Raw genomic sequence first — 16431 nt, 5'->3', positions numbered from 1 at the left:
GGAGAATTTAAACTCTGGCATGAGCTCTTCTTTCAGTGATCGGAGAGAAGATGAAAATACAAATGCTTTCTTAACTCCTGAGAAGAAAACCTCAAAGTCTAGCTGCCTTTTGCACAGTATTTGCATGTCAAACAATCAGCAAGAGAAAAGCCCTGAGAAATATGGCCCTAACTGAGAAAACAAAGATAATCCCGTAAGTGGGTTTGGTTGTGTGACTTAACCTTTGCATGTTCTGCACAACTGAAATGAGGCTTTGGACTAAACCCTCAATTAGAAGAAGCATATGATAATTGCAGAAGATGTGCAAATTGTTCCCGTTCAACAAGAGAACTTCCTTTTACACTATATGCTGAGCAGCAAGGAAATGACCAACAGCACACATCTGCTAATATCACAAGGACAACATTTTGGATCTTGAGTGTCTGTGATGTAGCAAACCCATGCAATAGCTAACCTGGATCCATTTCAAGAACTTGTGGTTTGAGAACAGATACTGTTTAAGACCAGAGGGCATATTTGGGACTTCAACAATAACCTTTGAAGAAAGAGTACAGTCTCTAAAAAGGTTGATCAGGCAGTAAATGGAAACAGCAGTGCTAAATATGCAAGGCATTTTTCGGGGCCTGCTTCTCCAAATAAACACAGATTTAGGGCAGGTGCCAGACTTAGAGGGAGAACAGAAATTTGGGGACTGTTCCTYATCAAAGAGATTATCCAATAATAGGGAAATACCAGAAGAATCCCCTTCCCACAAGGTAAACTGCACGTCTGTTCTTTCCTTAAGCCACAACTAAGACACCATGCCTAAAATATGAAGTTGTTCAAAGGACTAATGACACACATTCTTGTTGCATACAATATCACCCTTAAAACTGCAGTAACAATAGCCCTGAAAATGTAAATAGTGTTACAGTGTTTATCTCTGTATTTGATCACACCCAAAAAAAACACCCCAGAAAACATTTTATCTTTCAATGTGTCCAGATGCATATTGGTGTCCAAGGTCCTGCTCCTTAAAACAAGGTCAAAGCACAAATTGAGTAATTTCAACAATCCAGGATCTAATTCTACCTTTAACACCAGACAAGAGATGCATTTTCAAGTGGATCATTACTCAAAGACCAATTGCTTAGGTACAATATTTATTGTCAAAATACCATGTGAACATAATAAAGGGTTAAGCATAAACATTTTAAATCAAGGTACTTATCAGTTCTTCCCACTTTTATCCCTATTCATATCATGTCTTCTCAAAAAATAGTGAATCACTTGAACAGTTGCAGCTGGTACAGAATTTCTACAGCTTAAGCAGCAGCATGCTTTGGCTTAAACAGTCAAAGGATGCCTCAAATTCCATTAATCTCCTCCTCAAATAAGAGTTTTCTACCTTCTGTGAAAAAAAACTTGTAGCCAAACAAGCCAAAGTAAGAAATTATACAGTTTCAGAGTTGAGAAAGAGCTGGAATAAACAAAAACTACATTAGATATGACTAAAAAAGAGTGGAATGATCMGTTAACTGAGGTTCTACACAAACTTAAAAATTTGATGAACATTAATGGGCTTTATTATTTCAATTAAGTCTAATGGTATAGGGACAGAATACGAGGAAGCATTAATTGTGATAAAAATTAGTCAGGACAGTCAAATCTAAAACGTACTGCTAGCATTTGCAGGAGAATTACGCTGTAGTGAGCACAGGAAGTAAAATTCATTAACTACAAAGACAGTATCTCTGACTTTGGAATTTCCTGAACTGCAAACTGCTGGAGCTGGGGAGAATACTCTGACAAAGTAACAATACATGATTGCCCGGTTCTAATGTTTTGTTTTTTTTAACAGCATTTTATTTTAGCCAGTGGAGGAGGCAGGAAACTGGCCTAGGGTAACCTCTAGTCTAACCTAGTGCAATCATTCTCATGTTCTTAAAATGGATCATGGATGCATAAAATCAATAAAGACAGCATAACACATAAGGTGAAATCATATAAAAATATAATCCCTTAATATTATCATAGTGAGAGGTGGTCTTAAGAGGAGTCATTGTGGGTAATTCTTTGAAAATAGCAGTTCAATATGCACCAGGATTCAAAAAGGCACACAATATAAGCTACTAGGAAAGAGGGAGAAATAATTCTGAAACAATACAAAACGACCATGTTCCCATGGTACATGGACTAAAAAGTATGCAGTTTTGACATTCCATCTCAGAAAAAAAGACCCTATAAAACTATTGTTTTAACTTGTAAAATACTATCATGTCTATAATAGAAAGAGTGTCAAAGACACATCAAAGTATGGAACAGCTTCACATGGCTGTCAGGGCCTGGATGGTGCTCTGCTCACTGGGTAATAAACTGTGTGGATGGCTGGGCCCAGAGAGTGGCACTGACTGGAGCTTCATCCAGCTGGCAACCACGTCAACAATGGAGCTTCCCAGGGATCACTGGTGGGGCCAGTCCTGTTTAATAGGTTTATCAATGGTCTGATGAGGGGATCAGGGGCACCCTCAGTCAGTTTGTGGATGACATCAAGCTGGGCATTAGCATGATCTGCTGGAGGGCAGGAAGGCTCTGCAGAGGGATCTGGACAGGCTGGATTGATGGGCCAAAGCCAATGGTACAAGATTCAATAACGCCACGTTCCAGATCCTTGTGTCACACAAACCTCTGCAGTGCTACGGGCTGGGGACAGAGTGGCTGGAAAGCTGCCCAGCACAAAAAGACCTGGGAGTGCTGATCAATAGCAGCTGAACATGAGCCAGCTGTGCCCAGGTGGCCAAGAAGGCCAATGGCATCCTGGCCTGGATCAGCAATAGTGTGGCCAGCAGGACCAGGSCASTGAYCATCCCCCTGTACTCGGCCTCACCTCAAGTTCTGTGCCCAGTTCTGGGCCCCTCAGCTCAGGAAGGTCATTGAGGGGCTGAAGTGTGTCCAGAGAAGGGCAACAGAGCTGGTGAGGGGTCTGGAGCACAAGTGAAGGGCAGCTGAGAGAGCTGGGGATGTTTAGCCTGGAGAGAGGAGTCTCTGGGGAGATCTTATTGTTCTCTACAACTTCCCAAAATGAGGTTGTAGCAAGGTGGGGGTCACTCTCTTCTCCCAGGCAACATGTAATAGGACAAGAGGAAATGGCTTCAAGTTGCTCCAGGGGATGTTGACATTGGATATTAGGAAAAATTTCTTCATGGAAAGGGTGGTCAGCATGGGAACAGACTGTCCAAGGAAGTGGTGAAATCATCATCTCTGGAAGTGAACACAAACCATGTAGATGTGGTGCTTAGGGACATGGCTTAGTGGTGGACCTGGCAGTGCAATGGTAATGTTTGGACTTGATGATCTTAGTAGTGTTTTCCAATCTTAATGATTCTGTGTTTCTATGAAAAGAAAAACAAAACACAGCACAGATTAAAAAAATCCAGAAGATTGAAAGCAAAAGATGACTAACATTAACGTTGGGATAACTAAGGTCATTAACGCAATTAAAGAGGCTAACAGAGAAGAATAGTCTGGTTTTTGTTGCTCTGCAAATAATAAGGCTCTCCAACAAAATTCTCACATAGCAAGTGAGAAGTAATAATAAGCCAGACTGACCTTTAGTCTCATTTCATGTGATTGATCTGATATTCTAAATTACATGAAGTAAATGAGGTCAAGAACTTATACGTAAATGTTCATATAAAAATAATATAAATAGAGTAGATGTTTACAATTATTCAGATTATATATATATATTTATTTTTATGGAAAGAGCTATTAAAAGTTGCATCAGATTAGCAATTAAAGTTCAGAAAAATGCCAGCTACAGTAGTTTCCTGCACATTTTTACACCTTCTTTTGAAAGAACAAATGTATCAGCAATTTTCAGATACGGGATACAGGACCAGATGGAATTCTTATATTCAGATGAACATAAAGTACAAGCCTTTAAAGTTCTGATTTTTCACAATTCCTGAATAATGTTCATCTCATAGAGCCACATATTATTCCAGGCAAAATATTTATGAGGTGTTGTTTATTGTTCTGTATTGTTGATGTTTCTCAAACCTATATCCCAGGACCATTTCTTCTAAAATGTACTTCTTGTCATGTCCCACAGCCCAAGCATACCCGTATTTTATTCTTTCTTTTAAATTCCAATATGACTTAGGCACACTGAGTAAACAGATTTAATAAGCTGAACTCAATCGTGACTTCTCCACTTATATTTTTTGGCAGAAAATGCCTTTCTGAGTTTCTATTTCAGTAAGATGCACTTAATACATCCAAAGCCGAGTAGGCTTTGATCCACAATTACAAAGTTAATATATATGGAGAAAGAATAATGCTGGGAAAATGCTCTCTTGGCAAATAGAAGTTGGAGCAAATTAATCCCATAGATTTCCCACCTTTAATGAGTTCAAATCTTGCCATCATTAATAATACTGAAATAGTTATTAACATTTATATAAATATAATGAGAAAAGGTCTTTGGACCTGCCAGCAGGATCGAAAGCTATTGGAACTTTTATCACATGAGTAAGATCAAAACCAAAGCAGCTATACTCTTTTTTTTCCTTTTGCTTTATGTAACTCCATAGCCCAGGCATCTGACTATCGTCTTGACTTAAAGTACTTGGCTACAACCCAAAGACAGGTTCAAATAAGGTTCTTTGATTCCACACACATGCACATACACACGTTCTTTCAGTCCACTCTCCTTGCATACAGGAGTCAACAGGAGTTAAGGGCAGCACTTCAAACTATGCTCAGCACCTTGCAGRATGTGGTCCTTTATCCTTACTTGACCCTTTGTGTTTTCTTAGTTCTGTTTTTACCAGTTTTACTAATAATGTTCCTCTGCAACAACAAATATTGTCCAAAACCCCACTGATGCCTACTGTGATCTTTCCTTGAAATCCTATACAGTCTATCCCCAAGTTATGAAGTGTAGTTTCTATATTCTATATCATTGGTTTTAGAAACTAAGATAATTCTGAAAATCGAGACAGTAAAATTCTCACTTGAATTTGTGAGGGAAATTCTTCAGTAAATACATTACCTTTCCCTGAGTTACTGTTCTATTGCAGTCTGTAAGGAGATCTCTATATTTTTAAAAATATCAGGACCAAATTCTTGTTGTTCATGATCCTAAAATGTGGCTTAGAGTTTATCTTGYCATCCAGTTACTCTAATTTTATTCTGACTGGTAAGCTGTCTGAACTGAAAACTTTCTGCCTGTATCTTTAGGTTTTCATTTAACACAATGGACAGCATTAGATTGGTGGGAAAGAGGAATAATATACACCTAGGGCTTGTTCTGACAGTCACTTAGGATGCATATCTGTTCCCAGAAGCCCACAGACACCATAGTAGAATTCAGCGTTTTAGGCACAGCAGTTTTTCAGAATTAATGGTGATGAGTACTTAGTAAGTCATGATTCTTCTGGACTTTTTTTATGGATCATCAAATGAACTATTAAAATTCTCTACGAATCAGCCATCAATGCCAAAAAGGCTATATTTTTAATTTGTTTAGATACCAAAAAAAAAGATGACTTGATCTTCCTGGAAGATCATCASCAATTTGACTGTTTGTGAGCCTACAAAACAGTTAAGGAATCACATTTTAGCACCTAAGCTTGCAAATATGATTTCAAATATTTTGGACTTTATTCTTAGAGGTCATACTACATTTAACTATGTAGATATTTARCTTATTAATTCCTTTAAATTTCTGTTATTAAAGGAATCAATACTTTTCCCACAAAGTTTTAGAAGAGCCAGGGTGGAAGTTTATCTGATTGGAATCTGAATTGTGGAAACAGCTGTGCAGAAGGATTTTTCATTACTGGCTTTTTAACAAGAAAATTCCTAATTTTAAGCAGCTAAGTAAAAGGAAGAAAAAGCTGTCCTCCTACTGAGACACGGATGGTTTAACACTTCTGAGWTTTTTTGCTGTCTACATCAATATTATCACTTCGCATTTTGTTTCCAAGTAAATGAAATATGAATTGAGTTTTCATATCTTTCCACAATTCCATCAGTAATCTATTGGTCAGCAGTTAGCTAGACAGAGAAGAGTGAACCTACTGTACTATTTGACACTCAGGCTAACACATCTCAGCTTCATAAACAGATCTTCTTTTTAGTGTTTAACTATCACATCTCATTTGCAGGCCTTTTTGTTCATCTGCAAGAGATACAATACTCTTACGAGAGTAATCAGATGCTTACTATATTAATAATTTTAAGTGCTTACACATTTTTAGATTATTAGCACTAAATAAATTTAAATTGCTGCATACAACTTCAAGACTCCTTATTTAACAGGTCTCATGAGATAGTTTACTAGCAAATAAATTCTCGGTGACAAAATGAGAACATTACCCACATACTAATGTAGAAATTCAGTATTTTAAGAACTCCATTTATGAAATCATCTCTTTTTTGCAAAAATTGTYACTGGAAATTGATTAGCAGCAGTCCCCTCTATTGAAATTTGCACTATAACCCACACTTACTGCATTATTAGTAATAATGAATTAATAGATCAGGATGTATTTTTTTATTAGTGAGATACAGTAGATGACTCATGTATGCTTGTCAGAAAAATTTATGGTGTGCACGCTAAATCATACATTACAGATATTGTAATGTTATATATACATTATATATAGGTTATATATGGGTTATAACATTATAGCGCATTAAATACAGTCAAGAAAATTAACTAAAAAAAAAAAAAAAGATGAATTGCAATATCCTATAGAAACACTACTTGTCCAAAGTCTGTCTTATGTACTACAATGATTCTCTATTTTTAAGTAGATTTTAAGAGATAGAATTCAACAATATGTTTTAAATTACTTTAAAGTCAGATATGAACAATGTTCAGTAAAGAATTTTGGAGCCACCAATGCCTTTGGAGACAAAGAATAAAGTTGAATGGTCTAATGGTTCTTTTCAATCAAAATTTATTGTTCTTATCCCATGTAGGAACTGCATTTTAACATACTCCACAGCTCATTCCTTCCAATGAATCAGTGGTAGCAATCCTAAAAAAATGCTGACCACTGTCTTTTCAAATTTGATATTTKTGCCCTATTGCTGATCTCAAAACACATAATTGATTTACCTTGATACAAACATACTCTTTAATCTACAGTATGTAAAAAGATTGTTGAAGAGTCCCATATCTTCACTAGTTTTAGAGCATTTAAATGCTAAAGGCTAAAACAGCTAAAGGCTGTTTTCACACTCAAACACGCAAAAAAGTATTAATTGAAAACAATTACAAGAAAATAAAAATACTTCAACCTGGGACACACTCCATAATGTTACATAAGTCATAGGCACATATATCCAGAATGAATAAAGATATTAAGTCACTACATTTTAATAGTAAATATTCTTTGTTTCATCATTTCCTTCATTTTGGATACCACTCAGTTTTCAGATCCTTCGTGTCATGTGAAAACAAATTTTGTCTTTCACTGAAATCAGTAAGGAAGTCAAGGAACAAAGAGGCAATTCAGGGGAAAAAAAGACAACCCATTACATTAAACTGACTAAAACAAAGAAAATTTTTAAGCAGTCAAATAAATATTAAGGGAAGTTCAAATATGAACATTCAAGAAAAATGAAAGTTGTAACATACTCTAAAAAGCACACCTGATTCTTCATTTGCACACTGGTTGCATGTACTCAAAATCCACAGTAACAAAACAAAGAATGAAAGAGTAAAGAAAGCACAGTAAGGACTATATCTTGGGCTTCTCATCCAGGTGTTTTTCTTCTGGTGATAAAACTGAAAGGAACAGACATGTCATTAAATATTTACTTGTATCATTCAGTTACTATAAGTCACCGTTGGGGACACATTTTGTGATCCATTCAGTATAAGCAGTTCCTGGTCTAAGCTAGTAACTAGATGACTTTAAAGGTCCCTTCCAAACCAAACTCTCCTATGATTCTCTGAACTGAGAAGCAAGCACAGAACATGAGCAAAACAGTTCCAGCTGGGGGACTGCCTCATGTGGGTAACTAAGGTGAGTAATTTGACTGGTTCTCTTTCTGCAATGCTGCAAGGGCTGATATAAAACTGAATTTAGAATCTGAAAGTTCTAGGGTTCTCCCTGCTGGTCCTTTGCCAAAAACCTCAGCCCCTTCTCTTTAACATATTTTGAATCATCCTTCCGCAGTTTTATCATACAATTCTTACAAAGGCAGTGCTTACATATAAATTTGGTTATTTACTGTAGTGGACCCCAGAAACATAAAATCCTGACTTGGTCCCCACCCAGGCATCCCCTACTACAAAATATTGTATATTCAAAATTCTAAAGTTTTTTGTAACTCGTATGCACTAGTAAATAACAATAAAATATGCAGTTCTTGTTAGCAACAGGAGTACTCTTCTACAAATCTCAATTCTTTTTTAGAATGATTGGATAAATCTATTAATGCCAATGAGAATTCTGGTTGTGAAAGAAAAACCACATCAGGGACTAGTCAGGAATATGGAAAAAGCAGAGTACTGTGACTAATATTGTTAATGCCTCTTTACACAAGATTACAGAGTCACATTCTCAAATCCTGAGGGGAATTTGGCTTAGTAGCTCACCCTCTCTGATACTTTCAAAGAACAGAATGTAAGGTGCTAAAAATATTTATTTGGCAAGAAAATTCTCKGAGACACTCTTAGGCGTAAAATTATTTCACAGTAGGTGGGTCCAGGCATAGGAAACAGTTTGGAAGGTAACAGCGAAACTGAAGTGTGTTGTGATTAACACACAATAATATTGTGGAGTCATATTCTTCATTCCTCAAAAGAAATATGATCAGTAACAAACTTTTTACACGAAGTATCTCAAAGTATCTACTTAACGATTTTCCTTCGAGTAGTAAATGACTTTGAAAAGTGCCRTTATGAACAACAGACACCTAATGAAAGAATGGTTAGAATGCGGAATCCCATGGGACTTTTTAATTGTCATACAATATATTAGAAGCCATGAGTTACTTTTTTTTTTTTTTGCTAGTTGAACAAGCAAAAAAAAAACCCAGACAGCATATAAGATTAGTACTTAGTTAAACATCTTTTAAAGCACTATTTGACTAATGTTGCTAATTCTCTATTCATGGGTTTGTGTTCTCAAACTGTGMAGGAGCATGTGGCATTTAATGATTGATTTTTAACGTCAATGAAGAATGGGTATWCTGTCCTGAAGTGAACAGGAAGTGACATCATTACTCAGAAAAACATTAAGAATTAATGTTATTTTAGATTATTATAACAACACTATAGCACAATGTGGTTTAGGCAAAATGCTTATTATTCTTAAAGCACTTAGTCCTGTCACACTGTTACCAGCAATTTTTGTAGCACTGTTTCCCAGGAGGGATCTGCTGAAATACAGAAATAGGCACTTCCTGGAAAAGCTGTGTGACTCCTGTGTCTGGTAGTACTTTTGTTACACAGTATTTTGACCAAAACATTTCGAACACTTGCTGAATTTAGAAATCTGTTTTTATTTCATATCAGTTTCATCTGTTAACTGATTCAAATACAGAAATGTGATCTCCCGTCACAAAGCAATATGTTGATGGCTTTAGTACCACGTTCTTCTTTCTCTCCTGTACTCAGCAACTTCTATTTCAGAGAAAGACAGTAAAAAAATGGATCTAGAAATGGGGCCATTTTCAAGTTGAAGAAACAAGTCCCCCCTCACATCTAAATGTTTTCAGTTTAAAATATAAGGCATGAAATTTAATAGSAAATGGCTCTCAGAACCAAATTATGAATGATTTTCACAATGGTGAAGACTTATTCTCTTATTCTTAAAGTCCCAGCTCAACAAATAGGACAATTAATTTTTAAGTGGCCATATTCTGGCCTTCTGTTCCACTTGGTAACAAATCAGTAGTTTTGTTGTTTCATACTACTGATAGTATGTATATTATTTTAAAAATGAGAAGGACATAGCTTCTTTTTCAACRTCCACAGTCAATTTCTCTTTTCCTCATATAAGATTTAAAATCTCTATCAGCATATACCTGCCTGTACCCTAGGTCTGTATGGAATCCAAGGAGGAGCTATGCCTTTCACAAGCCAAATTCTGATTTATACCATATCTAGAGACATTTGTTTAAAAGTCTGCAAAGTGAAAAAAGAGTGTAATATTTTTTCCTCACAAATCACACAAAGCTGTACATTGAAAATAATTTAATTTTCAAAAACTGCAGCTCATTAATTGACACAAAAAAATATACCATCATCTAAAGTAAAGTAYTTAGTAGTAAAATAGTTCTTTTTTGTAAACTTTTTTTCCTGACTTCACAATATGAGAAATTGCAAGTCTCTTTTATTCTAGAAAGATTAATCAGTTGATGAGGAGGTTAACTGAACAGAGGATTCTGCTCTCTGTAGTTCTATACTATAAACAGTACTCTACAGCTACACTTCATTGTACTTGAGGCTCTTATGCAGCCTCTTCAAATCAAATTCTCAACACACTTTTATATGATCTGTCTATTCAATTTTTATTAAAAAGTAATTAATACTTTCCAGATATTTAGCTCGGACAGCAAAACACACAAAAGCGAGTTGATACTTTAAAAGTTTTGCATCAAATCTAAATTATAGCAACTGAAATCAGTGAAGACAGATTTTCAGATTTGTTGTCATAGTTCTGCCACATACAGTTGGGCTGCTTTCTCTAACTTAAGATCTCTGGGCCCTTTGTTTAACACTGATTGCTTCCAGATGTATGGGATAGTGTCAGTGGAGAGAAAGAGAAGGCATACTTCAACTGGTGCAATTGAAATTGCAGTGAAAAAGCAATCTCCACAAATCGAAGTCAATCCCTTCAATGTATTTATTTATCCTGTCCTCTGTTACATGCTGAATTATTCTTTTTTATGTTTTTAGTCAAACTCCAGAAAAACAGAGACATTTTGCCTGCACAATTTCTTAGCTGTAAGAACTCTGTTTGCTGCCCTATTCAGGACAAGATAATAACCTTGTTCACTGAAGAACACCTGCCCTAATGAACTAAATTCAGTGAAGCCTTCTGTAAAGTGGAACATTCACCATATGAAAGATCTAAGATTCTAAGCACTGCATACAGCAAGTCCTTATACTGTAACAGGGGCTGGTTCATTAGTGGAAAGAGAGTATAACTATGACTGCGAGTTCACTTTCTCCAGAAAGCTGGTGGCAACTATTACCCACACATGACATTGTAGCTCTTCACTGACCTGTGAGAAATACATCTGATGATTTGATTTCCTTCATTTCTTCATAGATTTCTAACAGAAGTGAACACTCTGTCATTACTGGACTCTTTTTGTGCAAATCAGCATGCAGCATGAATGTCAAAGGAGCAGATAAAATAAACCATATTGTAGGTCAGCAGAGAAGGACATTATCCAAAGAGCTTTGGCTATTCTTCTTGTCCTGCTCTGCTAATTTAGTTCTGCAGAAATAGCAGTCAAGCCCCTTTTGAAAATAAGATACTAGATAAGAAAGTCTGTGTTTATTACAGAGCTCTTCTAATGTCTATTCTATGCTTCAATGAAACACTGCGAAAACTGCACTGGAATCGAAAACAATAAACCATTAGGCTACAGTGTTTCCTAGTCAAATATAATGTTTTCAAATGTTTCAGAATAATTCTTAAATTCCTACATATGATTCTTGCTCTTATGAAAGTGTGATGCTACAAATTATAATCCACATTTGTTTTTATTACTTCTTATTACAYAAACACAGTAATTTTTTCAGAAGAAAATTTTTAAAGGGAAAAAACATACACAGAAGACAATAGGATTTCAGAAACCACAGTCATCGAGTGTATGCAATTTTCAGTAGCATAATATCAAATTGATTTGGTTTTAGCCAGCAGGAACACCGAAACTCATAATAGCCCATATATCACTAAAACTCCATTTTCTTATACCCTTAAATTCTTTGTTCTAGATACACAGAATCAAGAAATACAGAATTCRCCAGAGTCAGGCAAGTGGAAGTAGAAACAGGAGACAGATTCACCTGGTGGTAATGGCTTAATGAAGAGAATGTGGAACGTAAAAATTTTTTACTCTTTCTACACCACAAGCTTATTTTTACACAGCTCAAGAGATARAGAGCATATAAACAGATCACAGCCTATCACATACATACAGTTCCCTTTCACAGATCCTCTAAAGCCTCTCCCCCAGGATATCTRGGTATTATTTTTTCCTAATATTACTTTTCATTTCTTTATTTATCTGCAGAGCACACAGAGCAGAGGCAGAAATACTGAGATTTCTCTGCATTTCACATTGACAATGTTCAACTTTCAGAGAACTAGAGGAAAAGGGACAAGTCAATCTTCACTGGCAATTCAAACATTGCCAACAAACATCACTGGTGAGTGCTTTCTGTCACTGGCCAATCTGCAGTGTAAACCTCCAACTGTATTTTTGGGGACAGGACACATATGGTTAATTCATGAAACACAGTGTTATGGTCTGACATTATACAACATGTTGTCTCTAGCAATGTGAACTGGAATTAAACCCATGAGTCAGAAGCAAGAGACTCCATACCTTACCATAAGCCCCTGAGCAAGATCTTTCAAGTGTTGCAGCATCTGAACTCTTCACAAAGTGTTTTCAAAATATCAGCAGTCATTGCATAGTTACATCTGACCCTTAGTGGTGCACTTCTTATAGTACTAATAGCTCTTATTGACATGTCAAAATTAGTTGTTGCCTTGTTCAAGAAAATTGTTTCTTGACCAGTTATTGTTCTATGGCTGCAATTTTGTTGTCACAAATTTAATGTTTTCATATTGCATTTTACCACTGCAGTTTGTATGGCTACAGCAAACACTGCTCGAGAGGATTGTGGAACAAAGGCAACAAGACAATGACTTCTCTCTGTACACATGAGCTGTCCAAATCAAGTATTTCCTTTGGTCCAAGTACAGACCTCAGAGGGATTAAAAAAAAAAGTAAAAAWAWTTTGCAATATGAATTGAATGCTGGGGAAAAGAATACTGCATTTTTATGTTCTTATTTTTGCTTTTGTTTTTCAAGGACAATTCACAAGGAAATTAAGAAAATATTTACTTTGAATTCTTTGTACAGAGCTGAAAAACAATTTGGCACAATAGAAACAAATACAATTGTGAATTAAATAATCACATTATAAAAAACAAGTAGGTTTTATGAATKATATGATATATATCAGTGCCAGTAGAGGCCCTTGAGTATTCAGTGTTTGTAATTTACAGGGCATTAAATGGTAACATTTAAAAGGTATAATCCCATCTCATAAAACATGTCTGCTAACTCTGGATATGGAGAAGAAAAATGAAAGCATTGTTAAGCCAGGAATGAGGTCCTTTAACTGGACCTGATACACAAGTGAGTTACCTGTATGTCAAATTATCATTGAAAGTAAAATCAGAATAGTGGAAACATCAGCTGTTCATTCCCACCTGTTCTGCTCCTCACTTGCAGTAATTGCTCCATACCAAATGATAAAGTTGTGTCTTTAACTGGGTATTCTCTGTTTCCTTCCTACTTGGCCTTAGATTTATGTGGGGCATGCATGAATGGGAAGCATCCAAACCCCTTTATTCCCAAAATATGCTATGAAATATTTTTATAAAATTTCCACAAAAAGTGTCATAGTACTTTAAAAAAAAACAAAAAACAAAACTAAACACGCAAACATACACACAAAAAACCTCCACGCCAACCAAAAAAYCTCCACACCAACCAAAACATGATGGCATAGAATTTTTTAACATAGATAAATTTCCAAACTTCCAGAACAGGAACATTTTTAGAGCATGAGTGAGAAATAATTTAAATTTTTGTACTATCTATACTCATAGTAAGCAAATACATTTTGAGCCTTAACCAGCCCTTTTACCAGGTAAATTTAAAAAAACTGATGCATTCAAATCTCAGAGTTTTTTCTCTTACATCAAATTTTCCCTTTACTTATTTTTCTTTAAGCCATATGCTGTATTTTGGAAAATTCAAACCAAAGGAAAGAAAKTAAGGATATTTAATGTGCTTGTGGCTAACAATGTCTAGAGACACTCTCACCACGAKACATAGATTTTAACMGTAGAGTTCAAGAGGAGACTAAAARTTAGCTGGTGGTCAACCAGGTAAACACCATACCTATGAAAAAGCGACCATAGTAGAATACAATTACATAAGTTCAGTAGTCTGGAAAATCACAATTACATATATATGCTCTGATAGTCACATAAAATATATGTAGTGCAGCTGATGCTGATGGTTGAAGCATTTATTATCATCACATTGTATGCAGCATTCATTTAATTCCCCTTTTTTGTGTTATGTGAATCAAAGCTCTGAATTTATTAATAATAACGACCATACAGCGTCTTTTCAACACACATAAACCAGGTCCCATAGATGTAGTTGGAGCCTTGTGTTAACACATTCTGCCACTAGAGGATAGTGTTGTCATATGACTATGCACACACGYAAGTACATCAAATTGCTGTATAGTTTAAGTCGATGTTTCCTAAAGCCAGGGGGAAAAAATAACATCTCAATAGAGGACCTTTTTTTTCCCTGAAACCTCTTTTTAAAAATAAAAATTAGAGAGCAAAATCACTTGGCATAATTGCCTATTAGTTTATACTTAGTACCTTTAACATGTAATCTTACTAATCTTTAATGTTATTTGTTTTCAAGTGAGTGAAAAGAATGCACCTCTGAATGTGTGTGCTACCTGGGAATCTCTTGTAAGGACACAGCCGTGGTGCAGGCATCTGACATAGTTGTGGCAACAGAATTTTTTTGTAGTGCTACTTGAAAATCGACTGACAGTCGGCTAAGGACTAGAAGCTAAATCAGGCCAAGATCAGGAATAATCACAGCAGTAACAGGGAATCCCTCCTGTAATGCATTACTTGCACCTTCACTTCAGCAAAAYGGGGAAAAATCAGCTGCAGATTTCAATTAAAACATGCAGACTGCACTTAGGAAAAAAACCCATACAAGTTTCAGGAATATGCTGTATCAAATAAAAAGCCAGAATGACTTGCTGTCATCAGGAATAAGAAAGGAAAGGAGGAGATACTGTCTCAGTCATCCCCCGCAGTTGTACCCTACGCATTACCTCTGTAAGTTTCTTCATGTTCAAAATAAAAATTCTAATTTCAGGGAGAAAAAACTCACAGTGTAACTTTAGTCTGGTGATGTGAAGAGTATTCTTCTAAGAAGGGGGCCAGAATATGTTACATACTTGTTTTCAGCAATGGGAATCTATAGTGGAACACAGTGAACTCATGGAGACCTCTGATGACCTTATGATGTTATTTCACACACTCTTCAGAACCAGAGAGCACTTTTTCATAATGTTTATGAAGTGCTCACAGTTTACATTAATAACATGACAATACCTAAAGTAAGGTGTGTATTTACTGAGTTATTTTGTATTGCTTTAATTTAAAATGTCCATAGGGCTAGCAATTGTCAGTATTTAGAGAAGAAAAATAACAGTACATGTGGTTTAGAAAATGCAACCTATGAGAAGAATCTGAGAGTGCAGAACTTTAATTCTYTTTACACATGAAAAAGGTAGTTATAAAAGGATGATTATTTCTTGCTCAATGTATTCATGAGGAGGAGAAGGACTGGAAGAAGCACAGGAAATATTAATGAAATAGTACATTGACAGGAATTAAAACRAATATTGCCATAATTCTGCCAAGCAGTAGACCCACTAAGAAGGCTGTCAAATATTCTTTACCAAAGTTTTTTCAGTAAATTTAAAAGTGCTTATCATAGATTATTTAGGAGGAAAAAATGACAAAAGCAGTARGCTATCATGGATTACCTCTTTAGGAATATTCCACCTTTATGACTTATTTATAATTCCTGTATTATCCTAAATCATTGCAAGACAAAAATCTCAAGTCATTTGCAGTCTTACTAAAATCAATACAAACTGGGGAAATGGAGTTGCATCTGACTGGCCCACTCATGTTATTARTAATAGTAATCTGACATTTTTAGGAGAAAAGTTCTGAACTAGGTATATACAAAAGCACTCATAATTAAGAAAAATCTGTCCCCACACTTGATATAAACATATACTTATCACTTCTCCACTTACTGTTGTCGTTTTCATAAAACTATTTTGCTYCCGTTTTAGTAAACTCCTGTATTAAAATATGTTCATAATCAAGATTTACACTTTACTGTTTGCAGGTGATTTTTAAGAAAGGAAATTCTGTGTGTGATCCCTGCATTCTAAAGAAATCCACCAAATATATCAGATCTTCTATACTATGAACAGCTTCATTCAAATAAGAGTTTGAGTTTTTTGGCTATGACTGCTGAAACTTGTTTTATGTTGTAGTTCTCATTGTCTCACAAATTCATTTAATTTTCCTTGAAACATTTGCGACA

General features: G+C 35.5%; 1 long non-coding RNA gene across 1 annotated transcript in view; it reads right to left on the bottom strand.

Annotated features, from left to right (window-relative positions):
• Positions 1–1133: 1133 nt before the first annotated feature.
• LOC130573372 (uncharacterized) overlaps positions 1134–16431 on the bottom strand; it is a 28940-nt gene continuing 13642 nt past the window's right edge. The window contains exon 3 of the long non-coding RNA XR_008965323.1: positions 1134–3371. This is a non-coding gene — a long non-coding RNA (uncharacterized LOC130573372). The remainder of the gene's footprint in view (positions 3372–16431) is intronic.

This window comes from Malurus melanocephalus, unplaced genomic scaffold (assembly GCF_030028575.1).
Source record: "Malurus melanocephalus ecotype Western Australia unplaced genomic scaffold, MMel_1.1 scaffold_57, whole genome shotgun sequence".
NCBI lineage: Eukaryota > Metazoa > Chordata > Aves > Passeriformes > Maluridae > Malurus > Malurus melanocephalus.
This window is presented reverse-complemented; position numbering and strand designations above follow the sequence as displayed.